The 15078-nt window shown below is 38.6% G+C and overlaps 1 non-coding gene across 1 annotated transcript; it reads left to right on the forward strand.

The window, feature by feature from the left end:
• The first annotated feature begins 14016 nt into the window (after window positions 1-14016).
• On the forward strand, window positions 14017-14123 carry LOC141687938 (small nucleolar RNA R71). The gene has a single exon (XR_012561415.1). It is a non-coding gene; the product is annotated as a small nucleolar RNA R71 (small nucleolar RNA).
• The last annotated feature ends 955 nt before the right edge of the window (window positions 14124-15078 follow it).

Consider the following 15078-nt stretch of genomic DNA (forward strand, 5'->3'; position numbering starts at 1 on the left):
TCTGAAACACCTCTGGCTCTGGAGCGTACACAGGAAAAGGAGGTATTATTTCTCGTGGAATCTCTCACTCAATCTCTGGGATAAACTGATACTCTATTGGAAGTGGAGGTGGAAGCATCGGCTCAAAGAACTCTAATCGATCAAACATCTCTACGGGATCTAGTATCTGCTCTAGAGCTGGTGGTGCTGGCTCCTGAGATAGTGGTGGTGGAAGTGGTGGAAACATCTTTGCTGACACTGGTGGTATAGCTGATGTGGCTGGTCCCGTCACAGTCCTCACGGATGATCCTGATGATGTCATCTAACAATACCACAAGGAAAGAAAAGGTCATTTAGCAATCCTAAAACTTATACCTTCCTAACCTAGACTTATCTAAACTCTAACACTACTATTCCTATCTTATATGATCTCCCTATCTTATCTTAATCCTAATAAATTTATTTTTAGGGACCTAAGCTATAGCTCTGATGCCAAACCTGTAACGCCCTCCAAACCCGGGGTATAAGTCTGGGGGTTACTAGCTAATCACCAAACATGTACAACCTATATAATAATTAAACATTTATATATATATATATAAACCCTTTTTACTCTAACCAGGATCTTTTTAGGTTGAAGGCTGAAAATAAGAACCATAATCTAACTTTATTACAAACCAAATTTAAAATCTTACAAACTCTCTTTATTACAAACCATTGTCTAACAAGTTTTAGACTACTTTTCTCAATTATTTAAGCACACTCATTAATTATCTACACTACACCTGCTCAGGTAACTCAAAATTTTCTTCCTGAATTGGGATCAGCACTCTTGGAATGAGAGGGTCCCGCGGATTGACTCGCTTCTTTACCACTCGAGTCCTGATAGGTTTCATTTTCCTTCTTAACTGAAAGCAATAAGGTGAATAACAAGAAGAAAGGGGTGAGCCATAAGTTGCTCAACAAGTCCGCTATATATAAACAGTGTTATAGTAAGTTAAGTGAACCGGTAATTTGGTTACATCTGCAAAGATATAACCTCGCGAGAAAAGAACGAAGGCCATTATTGGCGAATATCAAACGAACTAAACTGGAAATAAGTTCGCACCTATATCCTGCTGATCAGTCAGGACACAGTGCAGATCCATACATCAATGTATAGATCCATTCGGGTACCCAGGCTCTATGGCCCAACACAAGGATCCGGTTAGTTCCCGGTCCTTAGGATCAAGTGTAAACCTGATCCCAATCATCATCATCCAATCCATAGAGAAGTAACCAGAACAATAGGTATGCTTTGATATATTTCAACACCAGAATATATCAATATATATGTATAACTATTGGAATATGCATAGAGAATTCAACGAATTAGGAGAAATCGGGAATTAAAATGAAATATGAACGTATGAATGATAATTGTGTATCATTGTTTGTGAACAGGAATTATAAGTGTGCAACTGCGATAAGAATATGAAATAATTTCACTATTCTGAAATTAGAATAGGGGAAAAACTTGCCTTTCACACGATCTACTCCAAGTACTTCATCGTCCTCTATCACCGGCTCGACTCGCCTTGTTGGCTTCACTTCTATCAAAGAAATAAACTTATTCAGTCATCCCGCATCTCAGTCGCGTCTCAAATCGACTTCACATAGCCCTTACCGTCTACCCGTATGCGTATTACTAACTCGTATATTAATTATTAACAAATAAGACTCGATTAACCACATAATTCACATAAACACATAAGTCACATAGTCATTTTAGGTTTAAAATAATTTTTAGAATCGAAATCAACTCACTATTCGCTTAACTCAGCAAGATCTGACTCGTTTACTATTTTTTGGAATTTATTGGACTCGTCTCTATACGTAATAAGGCTTAAGTAAAGAAATATTGAAAGTCGACTCGCTTCTAAAAGAAATTAGGATTTAATACTATTTTTAATGAAAACAGATCATTTTTCTGAGTCAAAGGGCTTTCGTTTCGCTCAAATCGGATAAATGATTCAATTATTATTCGATAAATACAGATAAATTAATTTATTATTCAATATAAATAATTATTACTAATTATTGAACCCTATAAATATTTTTAAATAATTATTTGGGAAAAATAAGAATTAAAAATGATTTTCCATAATTTTTGGAATTAAAATGAATTTATTATGATTTATTGAAAATAATTTAATTAACTATCAAAATAATTAATCATTTTTAAATGATTAATAAAAAATAAATAAATATTAAAGAAATAATAAATAATGAAAGAAATAAATAATTCTGATTTTTAGAAATTATTTTAGAATTATTTATAATATAAATCAATTAATTAAATAATTAATTAATCAATTTATAAAATAAATAAAAAACTAATTTTATAATTAATAAAAATAAAAATTAATTTTCCAGAAATACTTGTCAGAAAATCATTTCTGACAAAAACGGATCAAAACCGGGTTATAAATCGGGTTTTGAAGAACACAATCGGGTCGCCAAGAACAGCCTGACCCGCCGGAAAATTCCCAGAATCCGGTGGCCGGCCGTAACTCAGGCGATCATGATTCAGGTCAAAATCAGTACTGTTTGTAATGGTTTTTGCAGGGTTTCAATCCAAAACAACATCCCAAACATGTATTCATCGATAAACAACCGTAATAACCCCTGGAAATCATTCTACGATCAAACCGACTTAAAATCCGGCCAAAACCCTATCTGCTCCATCTGTACATGAAACTCTAAGCTTAATAGTCCAAAATAAAGATAGTTCAACACAGAATAGAAGCGCTAACATCTAACTAACCTCAGCTTCATCAAAATAAAAAACGTTCAAATCAAAAATTGAACATAACCCTAGAATTCGAATTATCATGTACATCTATCGTTTGTTAAATTAACTAACATGAATCGATCAAAAATCATCAGGCAAAGCTATTCATAACATCAATTTCAACAAATAACCCCAGAATCAAAAAGTACCAAATCGGGTATAAACCCTAAAAATTAAAATTGAAAAACAACGAATCATAACTTGAAATTGATACCAGGAATCGAAAGAATAGATCAAGAGGATGAATTTTGATACTCACATCGATCGATTTGATGCAAAAATCAGTCCAAAATCACTGCTTGATTGTTCAACCCGACCCTGGAAAATCCGACCCGAAAAACAAAGAATTTGTATATTTTTTCTGATTTTTAATAATTAATTAATAAAAATTAGGCTATTTATAGTAGGTAAAACAATACTCCTAATTAAAATTAAGGCCCTAAGTATACATCTATTGAAATTTGTTGGCCCCTAATTTTATAATTTTTTAGTATTAAATTTTAATTTTTAAATAATTAATATATACAATATAAATCAGCTATTTATAGTAGTAATAAAAATACCCCTAATTAAAATTAAGGCCCTAATTATATATCTATTAAAATTAATTGGCCCCTAATTTTATAATTTTTGAGTATTAATTTTGAATTTTTAAATATCCAATAAATACAAAATATATGCCAAAAATTTCCAAAAATTATGAATAATACAAAAATGTAAAGAAAAATAATACTTGATAATTTCATGATCCTACAAAAATAAAAGTGTGATTTTTGTGGGGGCTTTTGACACCCGAAGGGGCCCGAAAAAGTCATTTTTCACGAAATAAGAAAATTTATAAAACGACTGGATGTTCGGAATATTGACATGGTATAGGCCATACTAGGCAAAATAAGGCCAATGATTTTGTATAAATTATCATCTATTAAATCACTGTTTGGGTCGTACAACTTTTCATATAAAAGCATTTGACTCATAATAAAACATCCGATAATTAATCAGAACACATTATAACAAAATAGAATACACGTAGCATATAATAGTTAGGGTTTTATAACTCAACACACTTAATGGCATATTAAAACATATAATCCACCTTTATTGAGATATAATACATGCGTAACTTCTCGGTCGTTATAATTAGTACAAGCTGAGAATCTTAAGTTTATTGAACCATTCACAAGAGTTGGAATAGGACATCATGAAGCTAAACTTGTTAACTTTAAGTTATTGAACTTCACACTTGCTAATAGTCCTGATCAGGAAATAACTGATGATCATCTTGATAGACTTGAAGCTGTGAAGATTATTCTTGACAAATATGATGGTTCTGAATCTAAACAAAAGATCTTACTCTTATTGCAAAATGATCAAGTTGAAGTTCTTTCACTTGATGAAATGATGATCATGTCCACAAAGGAATTGAAGTACATTTACTATTTGCTAAGAGTTGAAGATGAAACTTCTAGGTTATGGTCAAACATGATTCTTTTCAATATCAGAAGAAGGATAATAGATGATGGTCTATATTACTTTGGATCATATGTTCCTAACTACATAAATTTCAGAGGGCAAGAAATCAACATGAAGAAAGGTGAAGCTATTATTAAAAATGTTCTTACTCAGAGACATATAACTATGAATCCTGATGGAAGAAAAAAAAATTATATTTCATTGGAAGACTGATGACAGAAAGAGCTCAAATCAGAAATCCGAGAGCTGCTATCTATCAATTATCTGACAAAACATAATATGAGAAAAAATTGAAGATCAAGTTAGAAGATATTTTATTGAAAAATATTGATGACAGAGTTAAAATTTTTGTTCAGAGATATTGCAGAATTTATCAAGAAATATGAAGATCAAAGTCTGAAACAAAGTAAGCTTTACACTACTTATTTTCTCTATCTGATTTTTGGCACTAGACAATTCTATTAGAATTCACGCTTATTCTGCAAAGCATAAATTGGGGGAGATTATTGAGAATTGGCTAAATCGAAGATCAGGATCTGTCTAATGTTAGGGCGAAATCACGCGCTAATATTCACGCAAGTATACGCGTTCGCAAGTAATATAGAATACTTTCTAGTTCGTTCCCTCAGAGACTCAGACTAAATTATTGTCTAATTAAACTCACTCACCAATGTATGATTACTTCTCAATGTTAAGATAATAACACTTAAAATTGTTGATCAAATATTAACTATAATTAACTACTTAATTAACCACTTAACTAACACTTCAATTTATCAATAATAAAACACTCATGAGATCACAACTTCATTATTACTTCCTTCTATAGCCATTGTTATTACCTTTAGCATGTGACAGTGATGATATTAATCGAATAACACGAAACTGATAAAAGCCAACTTTTATTGTACTAATACCATTCTACCAAGCATCCACAATTAAGATAGAAGTTGAATAGTCATCAATTATGTTGAGTTCCTATATGTCTACAGAAATTGACAACACAACGATTTAAGCACAAGTTATTCTTTTCGATTACATAGGGCAAATAAAACTGTTAGAGTTACCCACTAATCATGCTCAACGTACATGAACCTATGCTAGCATGGCAAGTTCTAAATCTCAAGATCCACCGTCGCTTCACAAGAGATTAACACCCTATCTTATATGTTCGCGACGCACATAAGACGAATACGCACAACCAATACTAGATATCAAGCAATCATCACACACTAAAGTATTAAACAATTAACTAAAGAATTCCATAATAAATCCGTTGCAACCCCATGATCACGATTAGCCCATAATAGAACTTATCGCCATCATGGGTTCATATGAAATCATGATAAACAAACACAAGATAATAATAACTAAACTAATTATATTAAAACAGAGTACGTCACAAGAGTAAATAAGTCAAAGCAAGAAAACTAGCATCCAACGTTACAACGAAACAAGAATCACAAGAAAATATGCTTCCTCTTCGTTGTGGTGTGCTAAATCGGTCTTCTTCCTTATCTCCTTCGCTTCTTGCGTAAAACACAATCTAAAACATAATCCCCTTAATACTCTCTGTGAAAACGTCTCAAATCTACCTATATAATAGTCCCATAAAACTCAGATCACATAGAAGTTGGAAGCCAAACAGAAATAGAAGTCTAAAATAATTTATCTTTTCCCCCGACCCTGCGCGGCCGCTCGGCTTGCTTGTGACCCGTGAAAGCGCAACATGTCCACAGGTTGATCCCTAGTTTCAACAGGAGAAGGAGTGTAATCAATATTGCATTAGGTTTATGTAGACTTATTATAGCTTAGTAAACTAGCCCAAATCCATTAATCCATTCTATGGCTAAAATTGTGCGATCTATCGCGATTATGGGATCCCATGGGTGTTACGCTACATTAAAGCCTAAACTACGGATATCGGCTAAAGAGAGCTTCCAGCCTGCGCGGCCGCTCAGCATTGCTGCGCGGGCGCGCAGGCCCCTACTGGAAAAAATCCAGGTTTGCTCCACTTCTTCGCCGTAATCTGTCCATTCCTTTCCTCTCGCAATGGTGAACACATGCCAAGGCTTATTCTTGATGATTCCTCCCCCGAAATGCAACTAATACCCTGAAATGCATAAACACTAGAAAAACGCATCAAATACACAAAATACTTGATTTCAAGACACCAAATTAAGCCATTTTAAGACGTTCTAAGTGGTATAAAATGCCACTTATCACACCCCCAAACTTAAATCGATGCTTGTCCTCAAGCGTCACAGACTCAAAAATAAATAAAAATATGCATGAATGCAATCTATATGAAAATGCAACGATCCCCCTTACTACAATTAATCAACCAAATTGCCACATCTCAACGAATGCAGTTAGACAACTAAAGATCAATAAACTCATGCAAACGGACATACAGCCAGAAACGTGGTGTGTGCAAATGCTTAACAGATATGCTTCGGAACTAGACCAATTATTATGACTAGACTATCCTCAAGGCAATCCTACGATTATACAAAGAATAAAAATTCTAGGCACAAAGTGATATACAACACTACAAGAACTCTGGAGCTTACTACGGAATCGTGCTTTTTATTTACAACTCAAATGCTTATTTGACCGTGCAATGAGTGAGGTCCACAAAAGACTTATACAATGGTATCCATGTAACGAGCGTTAGGTTAGCGGATCCCAGACTCTAAAAGCCTTAGGTCACTAGGCACAAAGTCCCCTAAGAACTTAATAACTCGAATACCAAAGAGCTCACTCTTGATCAATTATGCAAAAAATTTTTTTTTTTTTTTTTTTTGCAATAACTTCTGAGCAAGTGCGTTTCGCTCCATCTTGCTCAACCCTAGACTACTCGCAACGTATGTGAGCCGGCTACTAGCCATTTGACGTCTAGCCACAACTAGCAACAACTTCCATATTTTTTTTTCTCCAAAATTTTTCTTTTTCATGTCTTTATCACTAAGAACCTATAATCGAATTCTAAGCATAATAAGTAGATTGACCTTGAAAACAACCAAATCATAACAACAATCTAGCCCTTACGCATTCTTTAAGACTTAGTGGACTTACAATTGTTACTAGCATGCATATCAACCTACACAACTTAATATCACTTTAATGCTATCACTACACTCGCATCAATATCACAATTCAGTCGATAACTTATTGCAAAAGGGATCATGGTAAATGCATGAGCTACATGACATTCATAAAAAAAAACTAAATGGCATAAATTATGCAACTATATGAACTAAACTATCATGAATATGCAACTAAATGACACACACACAATATTCCTTAACTACCACCCCCAAACTAAAAATCTTCACTGTCCTCAGTGAAAGTAGTAGAAAGGAACACAGGGTATACCTACTCGGAGTCATCATCATCATCACCCTCAGTGGGTCGAGTATCAGGCGGTGGGTATGCAGAGTCCTCACCAAAAACTGGCCACTGGATATCAGCTCCAAGGCCTCGAAAAGCAGTCCCTAACGCAAGGGTGAGCTCCTGAGCAAACCTGCTCTGCGTCTCATACATGGCATCCATCCGCCGTGAAAGCCTCCTATACTGGGCATCACCCATCCCAGCACCCTCCTGAGCTCTCGAAGAACCAGCCTCACCACGCCCTGGCCTAGCCATAGTAGCACCTCGTGCTGGATGCCCTCCTGGAAGACGATAACCCAGCCCATGCTCCTCAGGCTCACCACCGGTCCACTCCTGCATCCCATTCAGAGTGCCAGAATCAATCGGAGCTGCTGGCAACTGCAACTGCTCATGAGCCGGCCAGTTCACTCCCACTGCTCGGCATAGCTTCGTAACCGTGGATGCATAAGGGATGTTCATATGCTTTGCTCCCCTCAAAAACTTCAGAATTCCTTGGTAGATAAACTCACCAAGGTCCACATAGTACTCATCATGTAGAATTCCCCACAACAACTGTGCTCTAACAACTGTGACCTCGTGTGCATGTGAAGAAGGCAAAATATTAGCACATATAAATGCATTCCATGCACGGGCATACCTGTTCATGGCGATCGCCGGAAAGTGACGATACTCATTATTGGCTGGACTGCGGTTCCAAACTGTGCCCGGTCGACAGAGAGTCGCACAAATCAAATCCAAGTCAAAATCCTCAGCAGTCTTTTCATTCCAGTTCTCCTCCTCGGGCTTCCTCTCTCGCTGTCCAATCACACGGCGAATCGCCGCAGGATGATAATCAACCGTCAGCCCACGGACTACAGAAAACCCATTCTTTTCAGCCTTCGCGTTCGCGTAGAACTCACGAACAACGCTCATCGGTACTGCTTCGGGTGACTCACAAAAAGCTATCCACCCCTTCTCTGCAATCATGGGCAACAACTCACCATCCCTCCCTGATGGTAAAAACCCCCTCTCCTTCAGAATCGGCTTCCCCAACAGCCTAGTGTACTCCTCCTCCGCAGCTCTGTCAGTTAACCGAGGCCTTCCAGCAGTACCCCTCGATGAATCAGCAGTAGGAACTGTGCTGCTGCTGTCAATAGTGCGTGCTCTCTTGGGTGACATTGATTCGTGAATAAAAATGTGTAAGAACTGATTTTTGATGTTTGTGAGAGGGTTTAAGTGTAGGAAGTTTTGTGGGAGATATGTAGGATAGGTGTATGTATATATAGGGTGTGGATTAGATTAGGGTTTAGGAATTAAGGGATAAAATGATGGGGTAGTGGGAACAATTCGTGGGTTTATGGGCTAAAACTGTTTTTGTGTTTTTGTTTTTTTTTGTTTTTTTTTTCTGAACTGTAAAAAATTTTCTGGAACTCGACCCCTGTGCGGCCGCTCAGCATAGCTGCGCGGGCGCGCAGAGGGTCTCTGGAATTTTTTTTTTCAGCCCCTGTTTTCTGATTTTTTTGTGTTTTTGGATAGGTTATTAACTTCTAAGGGTTCCTGTAACAACAATTCATGGGTTGCCTCCCACGCAGCGCTTCTTTTTCGTCATTAGCTTGACGTTCCGTACCTTTCTCAAGTAGTCAACAAAATGGCACTGACCACCTCTCGGTTTGCCATGTCCCCATAGTAGTGCTTCAACCGCTGATCGTTAACCTTGAATGCTTGGTCCGAATCATTCTCAAAAATTTCCACCGCTCCATGTGGAAACACAGTTTTGACAATAAAAGGTCCAGACCACCTTGATTTCAACTTCCCAGGAAAAAGTCGGAGCCGAGAGTTGAATAAAAGAACTTGTTGCCCTAGCACAAATAACTTAGGATGTAGCTTCTTATCGTGCCACCTCTTCACCTTTTCCTTATACATTTTGTTATTCTTGTACGCTTGAAGTCGAAATTCATCAAGTTCATTAAGCTGAAGCATTCTTTTCTTACCAGCTGCATCTAAATCCAGGTTCAACTTCTTCAATGCCCAGTAGGCCTTATGCTCAAGCTCCGCCGGTAGATGACATCCCTTACCGTACACCAACAAACGGTGACATCCCAAGTGGAGTTTTGTATGCTGTTCTGTAAGCCCAAACAACTTCATCGAGCTTTAAAGACCAATCCTTCCTTGACGGACAAACAACCTTCTCTAGAATACGCTTTATCTCTCTGTTAGACACTTCCGCTTGACCATTTGTTTGCGGATGATAGGCAGTAGCTACTCGATGATTCACATTATAACGCTGCATCATAGAAGTGAACTTACGGTTGCAAAAATGCGATCCTTCATCACTTATGATTACCCGAGGTGTTCCAAACCTTGTGAAAATTTGCTTATGAAGAAAATTTAGCACTGCCTTTGCATCATTTGTCGGTAAAGCTTTAACTTCGACCCATTTTGAGACATAATCGACTGCCAACAAGATGTACTGATTATTGCAAGACGAGATAAAAGGCCCCATGAAATCGATTCCCCACACATCAAAGACCTCGACTTCAAGCATCACATTTAATGGCATTTCATCCTTCCTTGACAAATTTCCCACTCTTTGGCAACGATCACACCTTAAAACAAACTGATGAGCATCCTTGAACAAAGTAGGCCAGAAAAAACCTGCTTGCAGAATACGAGCTGCCGTCTTCTCACCTCCATAGTGTCCCCCATAAACTGTGGAATGGCAGTCTCGTAATATCCCCTCCGTCTCACAGAACGGGATACATCTCCTGATGATCTGGTCAGCTCCCTTTCTAAACAAATATAGTTCATCCCACATATACCACTTCACCTCATGCAGAAACTTCTTCTTTTGAGCGGATGTCAAATTAAGAGGCATTATATTGCTGACGAGATAGTTTACAATATCTGCAAACCATGGTTCTTCCTCCTGAATTGTAAACAACTGCTCATCCGGAAAAGATTCATTGATTAACGTCCTATCTTGTGAAGTAGAATCGGGATTCTCCAACCTAGAGAGATGGTCAGCTACTTGATTCTCAGTACCTTTTCTATCTTTGATCTCTAACTCAAATTCCTGAAGTAAAAGCACCCAACGAATGAGTCTCGGCTTCGAATCCTTCTTAGAAACCAGATAGCGAATAGCTGCATGATCAGTGAATACTGTTACTTTCGTACCAAGCAGATAAGATCGAAATTTCTCAAAGCCAAAGACTATAGCCAAAAGCTCCTTCTCAGTAGTTGTGTAGTTCAATTGGGCACCATTTAAAGTCTTACTCGCATAGTAGACCACATGGAAGAGATTTTTCTTGCGCTGTCCCAGAACTGCACCTACCACATAATCACTCGCATCACACATCATCTCAAATGGTTCTGTCCAATCTGGTGCTGTAATGATTGGTGCCGTGATCAAACTCTCCTTGAGAGTCTCGAATGCTGCCAAACATTCATCATCAAATTTGAACGGCACATCTTTCTCAAGCAAATTGCACAACGGCTTAGATATCTTTGAAAAGTCCTTGATAAATCGCCGATAAAAACCCGCATGACCAAGAAAACTACGGATTCCTTTCACAGAATTAGGTGGGGGAAGATTTTCAATGACTCCCACCTTGGCCTTGTCCACCTCCAGACCCTTGCTAGAGACCTTATGCCCAAGGATAATGCCTTCACGTACCATAAAATGACATTTCTCCCAATTAAGCACCAAATTAGTTTCCACACATCTTTTGAGTACGGCGCGCAGATTATTCAAACATTCATCATATGAGTGTCCAAAGACGGAGAAGTCATCCATGAACACTTCGACGTTATTTCCAATCATGTCAGAGAATATAGCCATCATACATCTCTGAAAGGTGGCCGGGGCGCCACATAACCCAAACGAAACTCTGCGAAAAGCAAATGTGCCAAATGGACAAGTGAAGGTAGTCTTTTCCTGATCCTCTGGTGCAATACAAATCTGATTATACCCGGAATAACCATCCAGAAGACAAAAATACTCATGTCCCGCCAATCTGTAAAGCATCTGATCAATAAATGGAAGAGGGAAATGATCCTTCCTTGTGGCTTTGTTCAATTTTCTATAATCCATGCATACTCTCCATCCTGTAACTGTTCGAGTAGGGATGAGCTCATTCTTTTCATTTGTGACCACAGTGATACCTCCCTTCTTAGGTACACATTGTACGGGGCTCACCCACGAGCTGTCAGAAATAGGATAAATGATGCCTGCATCTAGCCATTTCAGAATTTCTTTCTTCACCACCTCCTTCATGATGGGATTCAGTCTTCGCTGCTGTTCCACAGTTGGCTTACTACCTTCCTCTAGCAGAATTTTATGCATACAATATGAAGGACTTATCCCCTTGATGTCTGCTATGGTCCATCCAATAGCCGATTTGAATTCTCTCAAAATCCTTAAGAGTTTGTCTTCCTCACTACCTGAAAGGTCAGATGAAATAATAACAGGTAACGTAGATGAATCACCTAAAAAAGAATACCTCAAGTGTTCAGGTAATGGCTTGAGCTCCAAGGTAGGTGCTTCCTCTATTGATGGTTTGAGCTTCCCTTCAGCGTTCTTGAGGTCAGAAGTACCAAGAGATTCAAATGGTATGTCCAGCTTTCGCTTCCAGGGAGAAGCGTTCAGATATTGTAATTGCTCGTTGCTATCTTCATCATCGCTGTCAAAATCCCCCACTAAGGCCTTTTCCAATGCATCAGACATTAGCATGTGACCGAGTTCCGAAGTAACCGCAGTATCAATCACATCCACTTTTAAGCACTCCTCATCTTCTGTAGGGAATTTCATCGCCTTGAATACGTTGAAGGTCACATCCTGATCTTGGACCCGCATAGTAAGTTCACCTTTTTGCACATCTATCAAGGTACGGCCAGTAGCCAAGAAAGGCCTCCCCAAGATTATGGGAATCTTCTTATCTTCCTCAAATTCCAGAATAACAAAATCTGCAGGAAAGAAGAGCTTATCCACCTTGACGAGCACATCCTCAACTATGCCCCTTGGGTAAGTAATGGAACGGTCAGCCAATTGTAGTGACATGTACCTAGGTTTTGGATCAGGCAGATCCAGCTTTTTAAAGATCGACAATGGCATCAGATTAATGCTTGCTCCCAAATCACAAAGGCACTTGTCAAAAGTTAGATTGCCAATGGTGCAAGGAATGGTGAAGCTTCCTGGATCTTTCAGTTTTGGTGATAACTTTTGCTGCAGAACAGCGCTGCATTCTTCCGTGAGAGCAACGGTTTCAAGGTCATCCAGTTTCACCTTCCTTGAAAGAATAGTCTTCATAAACTTCGCATAACTAGGCATTTGTTCCAGAGCTTCAGCGAAAGGTATATTGATGTGAAGTTTCTTGAACACCTCCAGAAACTTCCCGAACTGTCTATCCAGCTTTTGTTGCTGCAATCTCTTAGGAAAAGGTGGTGGAGGATAGAGCTATTTCTCCCATGTATTAGCCTCAGGCAGAGTGTGTTCAACAGTAGTCTTCCTTGGTTCCGCCGCTTTCTCCTTTTGCTTAGATTCTTCACCTCTAATTTCAGCTTCTTTTGACTTTTCAGCATCAGCTACTTTTCCAGACCTTAAGGTAATAGCCTTGACTTTCTCTTTAGCTTCCTTTCTGCCTGGTACTTCCGTGTCACTGGGAAGAGTGCCAGGTTGACGATTGAGCACTGTATTGGCTAATTGACCGATTTGATTTTCCAAGGTCTTGATAGAAACCGCCTGACTCTTGCACAACAGCTTAAGTTCCTCAAAATCCGCACTAGTAGGTGCAGCTGCACTTCCCTGTTGAGGATATGATTGCCTTGTAGCATACTGCTGTGGTTGCTGGAATCCAGGTGGGTTAAACTGTTTACTCACTCCTTGCTGATATGGTGGTTGAATAGCATTCTGATTATTCCCCCAGCTGAAATTTGGATGATTTCTGTTGTTAGGATGATAGGTCGCTGGCACAGGCTGCTGTTGTCGCTGATAATTATTCACATACTGAACAGATTCGTTTATAAGAGAACACTGATCCGTAGCATGAGAACCTGCACAAAGCTCACAAACCATAGCTATTTGATTAACTCCATACGTAGCCAGAGAATCAACCTTCATTGATAGCGCTTGGAGCTGGGCTGCAATAGCGGTGGCTGCATCAACTTCCAGAATACCTGCTACCTTGCCTGACGTCATCCTCTGAGTTGGGTTTTGATGCTCATTTGCAGCCATCGTCTCGATAAGATTATACATCTCAGTATAGCTTTTAGCCCATAAGGCGCCTCCAGCTGCTGCATCGAGCATGGGCCGAGATTGGGCCCCCAAACCATTATAGAAACCAGTGATCACCATCCAATCCGGCATTCCATGATGTGGACATTTTCTCAACATTTCCTTGTAGCGTTCCCAAGCCTCGTACATAGATTCTGTAGGTTGCTGCGCAAACTGAGTAAGAGCACTCCTCATAGCAGCAGTCTTTGCCATTGGATAAAACTTCACCAGAAACTTTTGTGCAAGAACTTGCCACGTAGTGATGGACCCAGCTGGTTCAGAATGTAACCAGTCTTTAGCCTTGTCCCTTAGTGAGAATGGGAAAAGTCTCAACTTGATAGCCTCATCAGTCACGCCATTATACTTAAAAGTGCTGCAGATCTCGACAAAATTCCTTATGTGCATGTTGGGGTCTTCAGTTGCCGCTCCTCCAAAAGAAACAAAATTCTGCACCATCTGAATAGTGCCCGGCTTGATTTCAAAGGTGTTAGCTTGAATAGCCGGATGAAGGATGCTTGACTGAATGTCATCAATTTTAGGTCGAGAAAAATCCATAAGAGCTGGATCAGCTTGAACAATACGATCTCCCATGTTTATTGGTTCTTTCTGCTTAGTTCCTGAATCCGAATCCTCAAAATCTAACTTCTCCGGAATATCAAGAACTTCGTCTGTCTCCTCAGCTGTATCTAAAGTCCTCTTGCGAGCACGAGAACGAGTTTGCATAAACGCTTGCTAAAGTACCTGAAACACAACCGAAAAAAATAAGTAACTACTACGTCCTAATCACTGAGTCCTAATGACCAATGATGGTAAGTACATAAACTAAACAAATACGCCGAGTCCCCGGCAGCGGCGCCAAAAACTTGTTAGGGCGAAATCACGCGCTAATATTCGCGCAAGTATACGCGTTCGCAAGTAATATAGAATACTTTCTAGTTCGTTCCCTCAGAGACTCAGACTAAATTATTGTCTAATTAAACTCACTCACCAATGTATGATTACTTCTCAATGTTAAGATAATAACACTTAAAATTGTTGATCAAATATTAACTATAATTAACTACTTAATTAACCACTTAACTAACACTTCAATTTATCAATAATAAAACACTCATGAGATCACAACTTCATTATTACTTCCTTCTATAGCCAT

The sequence above is a fragment of the Apium graveolens genome, chromosome 9, assembly GCF_009905375.1.
Source record: "Apium graveolens cultivar Ventura chromosome 9, ASM990537v1, whole genome shotgun sequence".
Lineage (NCBI taxonomy): Eukaryota > Viridiplantae > Streptophyta > Magnoliopsida > Apiales > Apiaceae > Apium > Apium graveolens.